Source organism: Apium graveolens, chromosome 3 (genome assembly GCF_009905375.1).
Source record: "Apium graveolens cultivar Ventura chromosome 3, ASM990537v1, whole genome shotgun sequence".
In the NCBI taxonomy this organism is placed as follows: Eukaryota; Viridiplantae; Streptophyta; class Magnoliopsida; order Apiales; family Apiaceae; genus Apium; species Apium graveolens.
Window position 1 is genome coordinate 197,024,706 of NC_133649.1, and position 14,567 is coordinate 197,039,272.

General features: G+C 40.0%; 1 non-coding gene across 1 annotated transcript; it reads right to left on the bottom strand.

The window, feature by feature from the left end:
* Nucleotides 1-12,533: 12,533 nt before the first annotated feature.
* Nucleotides 12,534-12,640, bottom strand: LOC141715950 (small nucleolar RNA R71). The gene has a single exon (XR_012572688.1). It is a non-coding gene; the product is annotated as a small nucleolar RNA R71 (small nucleolar RNA).
* Between the last annotated feature and the right edge of the window lie 1,927 nt (nucleotides 12,641-14,567).

Below are 14,567 nucleotides of genomic sequence, written 5' to 3' on the forward strand. Positions count from 1 at the left end.
GGCATCACTGAAATTGTAGTACTTATCAATAAGAAGCATGTTAAGCATTGTAGTGTTGACAGGATCAAAGTTACTTATTTTACCAGAAAACACTTTGGTAACTACATCACACAGATATTTCCACTATTTCCTAAGACCTAGCCTCCTAATTTCACTTAACTTAGTGGTAGGAAGTGCATAGCCCAAAGAATTAAGCAAACTAACTATATCAGCATCTGTGTGTGGCTTAGTAGTAGTGTTATCAGGATTTTAAAGCATGCTTTGATAATATCCCTGTTAATGCAATGTCATTTACCTTTAATGGAGAGAGTGATGGTTTTGTTAGTAGACTGATATACAGCAGTAGTCCACATCTCTTCCACAACTTCACAGTAGATTGTGGGTGATTCCAACATGGCATAGCTAAGCTTGAATCCCTTCACAAAATCCATCATTTTGTGATAATTCTCAAATGCTGGAATCTCTTTGTTCGCTAGTGCTATAAATTTGTTCTTCTCATATATGAATCCTGACTGAGACATGATCTTTACTACTGGTGCCATTGTTAAAGCAAGGAAATTTGCAGAGAGAAAGAGAATTTTGCTTTGAAGAAGAAGAGAGTAATTAATTGAGAAAGATAAAAGCTAAAATAAACTTGAAGTAAGGCTTTTATGTATTCTCAGATAAAATGGGATAATAATTAAAGGTAAAAATTAAAGACCAAATGAGAATTGCCCAAAATAGCCGTTTAAAAGTGAAATAAACTGTCAAAATTCTGTCAATTATCTGTCGGGATATACTTACAGACTGTAAATATATCCGATGGATAATGTTCAGGAATTTAATGGCTAAGATGTAGACGATTTGACGGATGAGAATAAAGCAATTATCCGTCGGGTTTAAAATAATCCAGAAAAGTAATTAATTTTTACCAAACTATTCTATTTCAATGGATGATCAAATTCGATGGATAATGAACATCCGTTGAGATGAAATTTTTGACTTAGCCAAAATTTAATCTAAAACAGAAAAATCAATTAAGTTTCTGGATGCATTTCAGCTTGCAAAATTATCAAAAATGATTTTAAGAGTAATTAAGCATACCTAACAAACTTACCAACCTAGTAAAGATGGATTCATCAAGTGGCTTGGTAAAGATATCTGCAAGCTGCTTCTCACTTGGAACAAAATGAAGTTTCATAGTACCATTCATCACATGTTCCCTAATGAAGTGGTACTTGATATATATGTGCTTTGTTCATGAATGTTGTACTAGATTTTCAGTGATGACAATTGCACTTGTGTTATCATAGAAAATAGGAATTCTGTTCACTTACAGACCATAGTCCAACAATTGATTTTTCATCTATAGAATCTGTGCACAGCAACTGCCAACAGCAATATATTCAGCTTCAGCTGTAGAAGTAGAAACTGAATTTTACTTTTTACTGAACCAGGATACTAGCTTGTTTCCTGGAAATTGACAGGTTCCTATAGTGCTTTTTTAATCAATTTTGCACCCTGCATAGTCTGCATCTGAATAACCAGTTAGATCAAAACCAGAATCTCTAAGGTACCAAATGTCAAGTTTTGGTGTTCCCTTGAGATATCTGAAAATTCTCTTTATAGCTATTAAATGAGATTCTCTAGAATCAGTCTGAAATCTAGCACAAAGACAAGTAGTAAATATTATATCTGGCCTACTAGTTGTTAAGTATAAAAGTGAGCCAACCATGCCTCTATAGCTTGAAATATCCACAGATTTTCAGTAGTGTTTAATTCAAGTTTAGTTGTGGTCATGGGAGTTTTTGCAGATGTGCAATCCATTAGGTCAAACTTCTTTAAAAGATCATAAATATATTTGGTTTGACTAATGAATAATCCATCACTAACTTGATTACTTGTAGACCAAAAAAATAAGTTAGTTCTCCCATCATGCTCATTTCATACTTACTTTGCATCAATTTGGCAAACTTTTTGCAAAGTTTTTCATCTGTAGAGCCAAATATAATATCATTGATAAGTGGCATTTTATACCACTTAGAGCATCTCATAACGGCTTGAATTGGTGTCTTGAACTCGAGTATTTTATGTATTTGACGTGTTTTCGAGTGTTTTTGCATTTCAGGGTATAACTTGCTTAAATAGGTGGATTTCATCAGAATAAGCTTAAAGAAGTGCTTGGAATCAGTCCTGGGTTGATGTGCGAAGAATTCAGCAAAAACAGAAGCAAAAATAGGATTTTTCCAGAAATGATGCAGGCGCCCACCTGATGGGAGCAGGCGACCGCCTGGTAGCAGGCGCCCCCCTGTAAGGAGGCGGCCGCCTGGGTACGGATTTTCAGAATCTGGATTTTATTAATTAGAGTTTAATTAGGATTCTGTTAGCGCTGGTTCTTTTGGGTTAATATATAAACCTTATGGGAAGACATTTTCTTCATATAGAAGATAATCGAGAGCGAAGGCAAGAAGATCGAGAAGACCGTTTTAGCACCCAACAACGATGAAGAGGAAGCATATATTTATCTTGTGATTCTTTTAATTCATTGTAAAAGTGGATGCTAGTTTTCTTTATGTTTTGAACCTTAATACTCTTGTGATGTACTTTATTATTTATTAAGTATTTTTATTAGTTTATATCGTTGTGTTATTATCATGCTTCCATATGAACCAATGGTGACGATGAGTTCTATTATGGGCTAATCGTAATCATGGGATCCTAGCGGATTTACTATGGATTTCTTTAGTTAATTGTTTAATACCTTGGTATGTGGTGATTATATGATATCTAGTATAGGTTGTGCTTATTCGTCTTATATGCGTCGCGAACATGTAAGATAGCCTGTTAATCTCTTGTGAAGCGACAGTGAATCTTGAGATTTAGAACTTGCCATGCTAGCATAGGTTCATGGATTGTATGCATGATTAGTGGGTAACTCTAACCGTTTTACTTGCCCTGTATAATTATTATGAATAACTTGCGTTTAAATCGATATGTTGTCAAATTCTGTAGATATATAGGGTCTTAACATAATTGATGCCTATTCAACTTCTATCTTAATTGTGGATGCTTGGTAGAATGGTATTCGTACAACGAAAGTTAGCATTTATCAGTATCATCACCATTACATGCTAAGGGTAATAACAATAACTATTGAATGAAGTAGTAATGAAGTTATGATCTCATGTGTGTTTAATATTTTTAATTTAAGTGTTTAATTCCCGTAGTAATTATTAGTTAATCAACCTTAATTGTTATTGTCTTGACATTGAAGAATAATCATACATTGGTGAGTAAGTGTTAAATAGATATAATTAATCAGAGTCTCTGTGGGAACGAACTAGAAATCATTCTATATTACTTGCGAACGCGTATACTTGCGTGATTTATTAAGCGCATGCTTTGTGCCTAACAAGTTTTTGGCGCCGCTGGCGGGGACTCGGTGTTAATTTGTTTAGTTTATGTACTTGCCATCAATGGTCATTAGGATTCATTGATTAAGAGTTGTTACTTACTACTTCCGGTTGTGTTTCAGGTACTCTAGCGAGCATTTATACAAACACGTTATCGCACTCGCAAGAGGAATCTGGATAAAGCTGAGGAGATAGATACAGCTCTTGACTTTCCGAGAAGATAGTTTTTGAAGATTCGGATAAAGAGAGTGAAAAGAAAGAACCTGAAACAATGGGTGATCGTATAGTTCAAGCTGATCCAGCTCTTATGGACTTTTCTCGGCCTAAAATTGATGACATTCAGTCAAGCATCATTCATCCGGCTATTCAGGCCAATACTTTTGAAATCAAGCCGGGCACTATTCAGATGGTATAGAATTCTGTTTCTTTCGGAGGTGCTGCGACTGAAGATCCCAACATATATATCAGGAATTTTATCGAGATCTGTAGTACTTTCAAATAAAATGGTGTTACTGATGAGGCTATCAAGCTGAGGCTTTTCCCATTCTCTCTGAGGGACAAAGGTAAGGACTGGTTACATATTTTACCAGCTGGGTCCATCACTACTTGGGAAGATCTTGCACAAAAGTTTCTGGTGAAGTTTTATCCAATGGCCAAGACTGCAGCTATGAGGAGTGCTCTTACTCAGTTTGCACAGCAACAAGGAGAATCTATGTGCAAAGCTTGGGAGCACTACAAGGAGATGTTGCAAAAGTGTCTATATCATGGTATGCCTGAATGGATGGTGATCACTAGTTTCTACAATGGTTTGGGGGCCCAATCTAGGCCCATGCTCGATGCAACTTCTAGAGGCGCCTTGTGGGCCAAAAGCTATACTAAGGCCTATAATCTCATTGAAACTATGGCTGCAAATGAGTATCAAAACCCAACTCAAGGGATGATGCCTGGGAAGGTAGCAGGTATTCTGGAAGTTGATGCAGCTACAGCTATTACAGCGCAGCTTCAAGCGTTGTCTATAAAGATCGATTCTTTAGCCAACTATGGAGTAAATCAAATAGCTAGTATCTGTGAGCTTTGTGTAGGATCTCATGCTACGGATCAGTGTTCTCTTGTTAATGAATCTATTCATTATGTGAACAATTTTCAGAGGTCGCAGCAGCCTGTGCCCACTACTTATCATCCTAATAATAGAAATCATCCCAATTTCAGCTGGAGCAATAATTAGAATGTTGTTCAGCAACCATATCAGCAAGCTGCAAGTAAATAGTTTAATCCACCTGGATTCCAGCAACCTCGGTAATTTGCTCAAAGGCAATCATATCCTCAACAAGGAGGTGTTGCTCCACCTTCTAGTGCTGATTTTGAGGAGTTAAAGTTGTTACGCAAAAGTCAGGCTGTTTCTATCAAGACCTTGGAAAATCAAATTGGACAAAAAGCCAATGCCTTTCTCAATCGTCAACCTAGCACACTTCCCGGTGATACTGAAGTGCCAGGCGGGAAGGAAGCTAAAGAGTGAGTCAAAGCTGTCACTATAAGGTCTGGAAAAGTTGTTGATGCTGAAAAAACAAAAGAGGTAGAAGTTGAAGTTAAGGATGAAAAAGAAAAGCAAAAGGAGAAAGAGAAAGAGGGGGAACCAAGAAAAACTACTGTTGAACACACACTGCCTGAGGGTAATACAAGGGAGAAACAGCTCTATCTTCCACCACCTTTTCCTAAGCGATTGCAAAAACAAAAGCTGGACAAGCAATTTGGTAAGTTTCTGAAGGTGTTCAAGAAACTTCACATCAACATACCTTACGCTGAGGCTCTGGAGCAAATGCCTAGTTATGCAAAATTCATGAAAGGTATTCTTTCAAGGAAGGTGAAACTGAATGATCTTAATACCGTTGCTCTGACGGAAGAGTGCAGTGTCGTGCTGCAACAAAAGTTACCTTGCACCATTGGCAAGTTGTCATTTGACAAGTGCCTTTGCGATTTGGGAGCAAGCATCAATCTGATACCGTTGTCTATCTTTAAAAATATGAATTTGCCGGATCTGAAGCCCACCTACATGTCTCTACAATTGGCTGATCAATCGATTACATACCCATGAGGCATCATGGATGACGTGCTAGTAAAGGTGGACAAGCTCATCTTTCCTGCAGATTTTGTCATTCTGGATTTCGAGGAAGATAAGAAGATTCCCATAATCTTGGGAAGACCTTTCTTGGCTACAGGCCGTACCTTGATAGATGTGCAAAAAGGTGAACTCACTATGAGGGTGTAAGATCAAGATGTGACATTCAATGCGATGAAATTCCCTACGGAAGATGAGAAGTGCTTCAAGGTGGATTTGGTCGATTCTGCAGTTATTTCAGAACTTGATCATGTGCTAAGGTCAGATGCCTTAGAAAAAGCCTTATTGGGGGATTTTGACAGTAAAAATGACGAAGGCAATGAGCAACTACAATATCTGAATGCTTCTTCTTGGAAACGAAAGCTTCATATGCCATTTGAATCTCTGGGAAATACTGATCTCAAGAATGCTGAGGGAAAGCTCAAATCATCCATTGAGGAAGCACCTACTTTGGAGCTTAAACCATTACCTTGAACACTTGAGATATGCTTTTTTAGGTGATGCATCTACTTTTCCTGTTATTATTGCATCTGACCTTTCAGGTAGTGATGAGGACAAGCTCTTGAGGATTTTGAGAGAATTCAAATTGGCCATCGGATGGACTATAGCAGATATAAAAGGGATCATCCCTTCGTACTGTATGCATAAAATTCTGCTAGAGGAAGGCAGCAAGCCGACTGTTGAGCAACAGCGAAGGCTTAATCCTATCATGAAAAAAGTGGTGAAGAAAGAAATTCTAAAGTGGCTGGATGCAGGAATCATATATCCTATTTCTGACAGTTCTTGGGTGAGCCCCGTGCAATGTGTACCTAAGAAAGGAGGTATTACTGTGGTAGAAAATGAGAAGAACGAGCTCATCCCCACTCGAACAGTCACAGGATGGAGGTTATGCATGGACTACAGAAAGTTGAATAAAGCCACGAGGAAGGATTACTTCCCTCTTCCATTTATTGATCAGATGCTTGACAAGTTGGCTGGTCATGAGTATTATTATCTTCTGGATGGCTATTCGGGATATAATCAGATTTGCATTGCATTAGAAGATCAAGAGAAGACTACTTTCACTTGTCCATTTGGCACATTTGCTTTTCGCAGAGTTTTTTTTGGCTTATGTGGTGCACCTGCCACTTTTCAGAGATACATGATGGCTATATTCTCTGATATGATTGGAAATAATGTCGAAGTGTTCATGGACGACTTCTCCGTCTTTGGACATTCGTATGATGAATGCTTGAATAATCTCCATTTGGTGCTCAAAAGGTGTGTGGAAACCAATCTGGTGCTCAATTGGGAAAAATGTCACTTTATGGTGCAGCAAGGCATCATTCTTGGACATAAGGTCTCTAGTAAAGGTCTTGAAGTCGATAAAGCCAAGGTGAGCGTCATTGAAAATCTTCCGCCACCTATTTCTGTGAAAGGAATCCGTAGCTTTCGTGGTCATGCGGGTTTTTATCAGCGTTTTATCAAGGACTTCTCTAAAATATCTAAGATGTTGTGCAACTTGCTCGAAAAAGATGTACCTTTCAAATTTGATGGTGAATGCTTGGCAGCATTCGAGACTCTCAAGAAGAGTTTAATCACCGCACCAGTTATTACGGCACCTGATTGGAGAGAACCTTTTGAGATGATGTGTGATGCAAGTGATTATGCAGTGGGAGCAGTTCTTGGGCAGCGAAGGAATAATATCTTTCATATGGTCTATTATGCTAGTAAGACGCTAAATGGAGCCCAACTAAACTACACCACTACTGAGAAGGAGCTCTTGGCTATAGTTTTTTTTTCAAAAAATTTCAATCTTATCTACTTGGGACAAAGGTGACAGTGTTCACTGATCATGCTGCCATCTGCTATCTGGTCTTAAAGAAGGATTCGAAGCCTAGACTTATTCGTTGGGTTCTCTTGCTACAGGAATTCGAGTTAGAGATCAAGGATCGAAAAGGTATTGAAAATCAAGTATCTGACCATCTCTCTAGATTAAAGAATCCCAATTCTACTTCACATGATAAGACATTGATCAACGAATCTTTTCCGGATGAGCAGTTATTCGCAATTCAAGAGGAAGAGCCATGGTTCACAGACATTGTGAACTATCTTGTTAGCAATATAATGGCTCCTAATATGAATGCGGCTCAAAAGAAGAAGTTTCTACATGAGGTGAAGTGGTACATGTGGGATGAACCATATTTGTTTAGACAAGGAGCTGACCAGATCATCAGGAGATGTATCTCATTCTGTGAGACAGAGGGAATATTATGAGACTGTCATTCCACAGTTTATGGTGGACATTATGGTGGTGAAAAGACAGCAGCTCGTATTCTTCAAGCAGGTTTTTTTAGACTACATTGTTTAAGGATGCACATCAGTTCATTTTAAGGTGTGATCGTTGCCAAAGAGTTGGGAATCTTACCAGAAAGGATGAGATGCCTCTAAATGTGATGCTTGAAGTTGAGGTCTTCGATGTTTGGGGAATCGATTTCATGGGACCATTTATCTCATCCTACAATAATCAGTACATCTTGCTGGCAGTCGATTATATCTCGAAATGGGTAGAAGTCAAGGCGCTACCAACAAATGATGCAAAGGTAGTGTTGAGTTTTCTTCATAAGCAGATATTCACAAGGTTTGGAACGCCACGAGTTATCATAAGTGATGAAGGGTCGCATTTCTGCAATCGTAAATTCACTTATATGATGCAATGCTACAATGTGAATCATCACATTGATACTACCTATCATCCGCAAACTAATGGTCAAGCTGAATTTTCTAATAGAGAGATCAAGCACATTCTAAAGAAAGTCATTTGTCCGTCAAGAAAAGATTGGTCTTTGAAGCTCGATGAAGCTGTTTGGGCTTATAGAACAGCATACAAGACTCCACTTGGGATTTTCCCATTTCAACTTGTCTATGGTAAGGGATGCCATTTACTTGCGGAGCTTGATCATAAGGCTTATTGGGCATTGAAGAAGTTAAACCTTAATCTAGATGCGGCTGGGAAAAAGCGAATGCTTCAGTTAAATGAACTTTATGAATTTCGACTTCAAGCATATGAAAACAATAAAATGTACAAGGAAAAGGTAAAAAGGTGACATGACAGGAAGCTATCGCCTAAGTCATTCCTGTCGGGGCAACAAGTTCTTCTATTCAACTCTCATCTCCGACTTTTTCCTGAAAAGTTGAAATCAAAGTGGTCTAGACCATTTATCGTCAAAACTGTGTTTCCACATAGAGCGGTGGAGATTTTTTAGAATAATTCGGGCCAAGCATTCAAAGTAAATGGTCAGAGATTGAAGCACTATTATGGGGATATGGCAAATCGTGAAGTGGTTAGTGCCGTTTTATTGACAACTTGATCGCATTACTCTACGTCAAGCTAATGACATAAAAGAAGCGCTTCTTGGGAGGCTACCCAAGGTATGAGACCATAGGACACCTTAGAATTTAGTACTTTATCCAAAAACCCAAAAAAATCAGAAAAATGTTGGCAGAAAATTTTTTTCCAGAGACCTTGCAGGCGTCCGCCTGCTGGGATCAGGCGGCCGCACCAGCAGGCGCCCGCCTGCTGGTGCCAGGCGACCGCCTGTGCCCCTAAATTTTGAAAAAATTCATTTTCAACCTATATAGAAAAAGAAAAAAAACACAAAAATCAAAAACAAAAATCACAAAACCCATTACCCCATTACCCACGATTTCTTCCCCAATATTAGCCACAATCCCCATTCCTAATCAAATTCAACCCCTAATCTTGCTATATATACATACAACCTCTCCATACACAACCCATACACTTTCAACTCTATGAAATCTCTCCTACACACCAAACACAACTCTCTAACCCTTATTTTCAGTTCTAATGGCCCCAAAGAGATCACGAACTGTAGGGAGCAGCAACACCATTCCGACTGCTGATTCTTCGAGGAACACTGCTGCGAGGCCCCGATTGTTGGATGGGGCTGCTGAAGAAGAGTACACCAAGCTTCTGACTAAGCCTATTATGAGGGAGAGGGGGTTCTTGCCATCAGGGAGGGATGGTGATTTGTTACCGATGATTGCTGAGAAGGGATGGATTACATTCTGTGAGTCGCCTGAGGCGATTCCGATGAGTATTGTTCGCGAGTTCTATGTAAGAATGGGTTTTCTGTTGTTCGTGGGCTTACTGTTGATTATCATCCCGAGGCGATTCCCCGGGTAATTGGACAGCGACAAAGGAAACCACAGGAGGAGAATTGGAATGAAAAGTCCCCTGAGGATTTTGATATGGACTTGATTATTGCTACTCTCTGTCGGCCGGGCACAGTGTGGAAGTTCAAAAGGGAAACCAACGAGTATCGTAATTTCCCTGATGTCGTGATGAACAGGTTTGCTCGTGCTTGGAATACATTTATGTGTGCTAATATTCTTCCTTCTGTGCATGCACATGAGGTTACAGTGGAGAGGGCGAGGTTGTTATGGAGAATTCTGAATGAGGAATATTAGGTGGACCTTGGTGAGTACATTTACCAAGGGATTTTGAAGTTTTTGAGGGGGAAATCGTAGTACTCTATCCCGTATGTCTCAATTGTCACGAAGCTTTGCAAGGCATGTGGAGTCCAGTGACCTTCTTATGAGCAGTTGCAGATGTCAGCCGCTCCTATTGATTCATCGACGTTGAATGCGATGCAGGTGTGGACGGGTGGAGAGCCCGAGTCACATGGTTTGGGGTATAACCTTCCAGGAGGGGTTCCAGCAGCTGGTGCTACCATGGCTAGGCCCAGTCAGGCTCGGGGAGAGGCAGGTCCTTCGAGAGCTCAGGGAGGAGATGGTTCGGGATTGGCTGATGTCCAGTACAGGAGGCTTTCCAGGAGGATGAATGCGATGTATGAGTCGCAGAGTCGGTTTACGCAGGAGCTTGATAAGTGGCATTTTATACCACTTAGAACGTCTTAAAATGGCTTAAATTGGTGTCTTGAAATCAAGTATTTTGTGTATTTGATGCGTTTTTCTAGTGTTTATGCATTTCAGGGTATTAGTTGCATTTCGGAGGAGGAATCATCAAGAATAAGCCTTGGCATGTGTTCACCATTGAGAGAGGAAAAGAACGGGCAGATTACGGTGAAGAAACGGAGCAAACCTGGAATTTTTCCAGTAGGGTCCTGCGCGCCCGCGCAGCAATGCTGAGCGGCCGCGCAGCAGCCTTGCGCGCCCGCGCAGAAATGCTGAGCGGCCGCGCAGGGTCGGGGAAAAAGATATATTATTTTAGACTTCTACTTCTGTTTGGCTTCCAACTTCTATGTAATCTGAGTTTTATGGGACTATTATATAAGTAGATTTGAGACGTTTTTCAGAGAGTATTAAGAGTATTAAGAGGAGATTATGTTTTAGATTGTGTTTTGCAAGAAGCGAAGGCGATAAGGAAGAAGACCGATTTAGCACACAGCAACGAAGAGGAAGCATATATTCTTGTGATTCTTGTTTCGTTGTAACGTTGGATGCTATTTTTCTTGCTTTGACTTATTTACTCTTGTGACGTACTCTGTTTTAATATAATCAGTTTAGTTATTATTTTCTTGTGTTTGTTTATCATGATTTCATATGAACCCATGATGGCGATAAGTTCTATTATGGGCTAATCGTGATCATGGGGTTGCAACGGATTTATTATGGAATTCTTTAGTTAATTGTTTAATACTTTAGTATGTGATGATTGCATGATATCTAGTATTGGTTGTGCGTATTCGTCTTATGTGCGTCGCGAACATATAAGATAGGGTGTTAATCTCTTGTGAAGCGACGGTGGATCTTGAGATTTAGAACTTGCCATGCTAGCATAGGTTCATGTACGTTGTGCATGATTAGTGGGTAACTCTAACAGTTTTATTTGCCCTATGTAATCAAAAAGGGATAACTTGTGCTTAAATCATTGTGTTGTCAATTTCTGTAGACATATAGGAACTCAACATAATTGATGACTATTCAACTTCTATCTTAATTGTGGATGTTTGGTAGAATGGTATTAGTACAATGAAAGTTGGCTTTTATCTGTTTCGTGTTATTCGATTAATATCATCACTGTCACATGCTAAAGGTAATAACTATGGCTATAGAAGGAAGTAATAATAAAGTTGTGATCTCATGAGTGTTTTATTATTGATAAATTGAAGTGTTAGTTAAGTGGTTAATTAAGTAGTTAATTATAGTTAATATTTAATCAACAATTTTAAGTGTTATTATCTTAACATTGAGAAGTAGTCATACATTGGTGAGTGAGTTAAATTAGACAATAAATTAGTCTGAGTCTCTGAGGGAACGAACTAGAAAGTATTCTATATTACTTGCGAATGCGTATACTTGCGTGAATATTAGTGCGTGATTTCGCCCTAACAAGTTTTTGGTGCCGCTGCCGGGGACTCGGCGTATTTGTTTAGTTTATGTACTTACCATCATTGGTCATTAGGACTCAGTGATTAGGACGTAGTAGTTAATTACTCTTTTCGGTTGTGTTTCAGGTACTTTAGCAAGCGTTTATGCAAACTCGTTCTCGTGCTCGCAAGAGGACCTTAGATACAGCTGAGGAGAAAGACGAAGTTCTTGATACACCGGAGAAGTTAGATTTTGAGGATTCGGATTCAGGAACTGAGCAGAAAGAACCAGTAAACATGGGAGATCGTATTGTTCAAGCTGATCCAGCTCTTATGGATTTTTCTCGGCCTAAAATTGATGATATTCAGTCAAGCATCCTTCATCCGGCTATTCAAGCTAACACCTTTGAAATCAAGCCGGGCACTATTCAGATGGTGCAGAATTCTGTTTCTTTTGGAGGAGCGGCAACTGAAGACCCCAACATGCACATAAGGAATTTTGTCGAGATCTGCAGCACTTTTAAGTATAATGGCGTGACTGATGAGGCTATCAAGTTGAGGCTCTTCCCATTCTCACTGAGGGATAAGGCTAAAGACTGGTTACATTCTGAACCAGCTGGGTCAATCACTACGTGGCAAGATCTTGCGCAAAAGTTTCAGGTGAAGTTTTATCCAATGGCAAAGACTGCTGCTATGAGGAGTGCTCTTACTCAGTTTGCGCAGCAACCTACAGAATCTATGTGCGAGGCTTGGGAACACTACAAGGAAATGTTGAGAAAATGTCCACATCATGGAATGCCGGATTGGATGGTAATCACTGGTTTTTATAATGGTTTGGGGGCCCAATCTCGGACCATGCTCGATGCAGCAGCTGGAGGCGCCTTATGGGCTAAAAGCTATACTGAGGCGTATAATCTTATTGAGACGATGGCTGCAAATGAGCATCAAAACCCAACTCAGAGGATGACGTCAGGCAAGGTAGCAGGTATTCTGGAAGTTGATACAGCCACCGCTATTGCAGCCCAGCTCCAAGCGCTATCAATGAAGGTTGATTCTCTGGCTACGTATGGAGTTAATCAAATAGCTATGGTTTGTGAGCTTTGTGCAGGTTCTCATGCTACGGATCAGTATTCTCTTGTCAATGAATCTGTTCAGTATGTGAATAATTATCAGCGACAACAGCAGCCTGTGCCAGCGACCTATCATCCTAACAACAGAAATCATCCAAATTTCAGCTGGGGGAATAATCAGAATGCTATTCAGCCACCATATCAGCAAGGAGTGAGTAAACAGTTTAACCCACCTGGATTCCAGCAACCACGGCAGTATGCTACAAGGCAATCATATCCTCAACAGGGAAGTGCAGCTGCACCTACTAGTGCTGATTTTGAGGAACTTAAGCTGGTGTGCAAGAGTCAGGCGGTTTCTATCAAGACCTTCGAAAATTAAATCGGTCAATTAGCCAATGCAGTGCTCAATCGTCAACCTGGCACTCTTCCCAGTGACACGGAAGTACCAGGCAGGAAGGAAGCTAAAGAGCAAGTCAAGGCTATTACCTTAAGGTCTGGAAAAGTAGCTGATGCTGAAAAGGTAAAAGAAGTCGAAGCTGAAGTTAGAGATGAAGAATCTAAGCAAAAGGAGAAAGCGGCGGAACCAAGGAAGACTACTGTTGAACACACTCTGCCTGAGGCTAATATAGGGGAGAAACAGCTCTATCCTCCACCACCTTTTCCTAAGAGATTGCAGCAACAAAAGCTGGATAGACAGTTCGGGAAGTTTCTGGAGGTGTTCAAGAAACTTCACATCAATATACCTTTCGCTGAGGCTCTGGAACAAATGCCTAGTTATGCGAAGTTTATGAAGACTATTCTTTCAAGAAAGGTGAAACTGGATGACCTTGAAACCGTTGCTCTCACGGAAGAATGCAGCGCGGTTCTGCAACAAAAGTTACCACCAAAACTGAAAGATCCAGGAAGCTTCACCATTCCTTGCACCATTGGCAATCTAACTTTTGACAAGTGCCTTTGTGATTTGGGAGCAAGCATTAATCTGATGCCCTTGTCGATCTTTAAAAAGCTGGATCTGCCTGATCCAAAACCCACATACATGTCGCTACAATTGGCTGACCGTTCCATTACTTACCCAAGGGGCATAGTTGAGGATGTGCTCGTCAAGGTGGATAAGCTCTTCTTTCCTGCAGATTTTGTTATTCTGGATTTTGAGGAAGATAAGAAGATTCCCATAATCTTGGGGAGGCCTTTCTTGGCTACTGGCCGTACCTTGATAGATGTGCAAAAAGGGGAACTTACTATGCGGGTCCAAGATCAGGATGTGACCTTCAACGTATTCAAGGCAATGAAATTCCCTACAGAAGATGAGGAGTGCTTAAAAGTAGATGTGATTGATTCTGCGGTTACTTCGGAACTCGATCACATGCTAATGTCTGATGTATTGGAAAAGGCCTTAGTGGGGGAATTTGACAGTGATGATGAAGATAGCAACGAGCAATTACAATATCTGAATGCTTCTCCCTGGAAGCGAAAGCTGGATATACCATTTGAATCTCTTGGTACTTCTGACCTCAAGAACGCTGAAGGGAAGCTCAAACCATCAATAGAGGAAGCGCCTACCTTAGAGCTCAAACCATTACCTGAACACTTGAGGTATGCTTTTTTAGGTGATTCATCTACGTTACCTGTTATTATTTCAGCTGACCTTTCAGGT